Genomic DNA, 1,852 nt, shown 5'->3' with positions numbered 1-1,852 from the left:
TGAATTTCCCCACTGCGGAGCAATAAAGCCTGTCTCTATTCTATTCTATTCTATTCTATTCTTGTTAGAGTAGCAAATAACTTGAAGTAGCAAAAAGCCAGCGTAAAGCTAAAAGCAGCCACATTCCAGCTGATAAAATGTAGCAAAACACACAGTAAAAGTAGTGAATCAGCTAAAATGTAAAAATAGCAAAACAGTTGGTAAAAAAAACTTGACAAAATACCTAAATACTACATAAAAGCTAAATGTAGAAGACTAGCTGCAAATTCTAGAGCAGTAAAATATATGTAAAAAGTAACAAAGGGCTTGCTTAATGTAATACTTTTTGTAAAGTTTAAATTTACAGATTGTCTGTTCATCGTCTCTTTTGAGGATCTCTGTTACCAACTGTTCAGTTCCAGTTCAGACTCAGAATCGATGCCAAATCAAAGTAACTGCTGTACATCTGATTAATAATCTGATCACTGATTCAGAGCTGATTAATCAGAGATGTGATCACTGGAACATCGTCACAGTCAGATGATGATGAAGAGCTAGAAATAGATTTTGCCCTGTTAACATAAAATCTGTTTGTGTGTCTGTTAACAAAATATTTCATGAACCATTGAATGGAGCTCAATGAAACTTTTAATATGTTATCATTAAATGTATATTTTCAACTAATTAATCAATCTGGTCACAAAAATGGTCAGTTTTACAGATACTGAGCTAAAAATCGAGGTAGTAGCTCAGAGTCACAATCTGAGAACGACGTCTCACTTTATCCTGTCATTACTTCTCAACATGATGATCTTAGTTTAAAACTTCAGCATGAAAGGTGGCGAGCAGTCCTTCCAGCTGATTTTTATTTTATCTGTTGCCTAAAGGTTTCTTTCATCTTTAGAAAATAAACATTTGCATGAATTCTGCCTAAACTTTGACAGCAGCAGTAACTTTAACAAAAGCTGCTTTTTTACTTCCAACAATGGAAAATGCACTCATTAAACATAATCATCCAGAGATCCTATCAACAGAGGCATCACTTATGGAAATATGTGTCTAATGTCTAAAACATTTATTTCACACAGAAAAAAATACACTGAAAGTAATTATTAAATGCTGGGTAAATCCCACAGATTATATTTGCTCTTTTTCTTCCTCAGAAACCGTCAGCTTTAGGTCGGCTCCTGCTGTTTTTGTTGCTTCTGTGGCTGCAAGAGGGTTTAAAGTGCCACTGCTGTAAAAATAATAATAATAATAATCAGCAAATGCAGATTTAAATAATTGTAATGGTTAAATGAGAGCAGCAGTGCCTGAATTTATAATCTGAAGGGAGACTCACACCTAATCTGTAATCTCTCCGCTTTTGGAGACTGAGCAGCTGTCATCACTGGACACGTAACCCCCAGACAGCAGATTTCCTCGGATGTTCATCTAGATTTAGTTTTGGTATGAGGAAATGGAAAACAAATACCTCATCTGTCACATTTTTTTCTGCTTTAAGCAAAAAAAAAAAGAGTATTTTTATCTTGCTGCAGATGTGTTGCTTTGTGTGGATTTTAATCTTTCACAACATAAGTTCGATCAGTCATTATGTCATCCAGATTTCTCAGCAGTGTGTCTACGTGCACGTGTTTGTGTGTGTGTGTGTGTGCAACATCCTGACGTCTGCTTCGAAGAACAAGAACTCTAAAAAAACCCTCAGTATTATCAGTGTTAATTTATGGTCTATCATTGAAGGAGGGAGACTATAATGTTTTACCCCTGTCCATGTCTGTCTGTAACGTTAAAATATAGATATTAAATAAATATAAATATAAATGTGTGTGTGTGTGTGTGTGTGTGTGTGTGTGTGTGTGTGTGTGTGTGTGTG

This window comes from Austrofundulus limnaeus, unplaced genomic scaffold, assembly GCF_001266775.1.
Source record: "Austrofundulus limnaeus strain Quisiro unplaced genomic scaffold, Austrofundulus_limnaeus-1.0 Scaffold162, whole genome shotgun sequence".
Classification (NCBI taxonomy): domain Eukaryota; kingdom Metazoa; phylum Chordata; class Actinopteri; order Cyprinodontiformes; family Rivulidae; genus Austrofundulus; species Austrofundulus limnaeus.
This window is presented reverse-complemented; position numbering follows the sequence as displayed.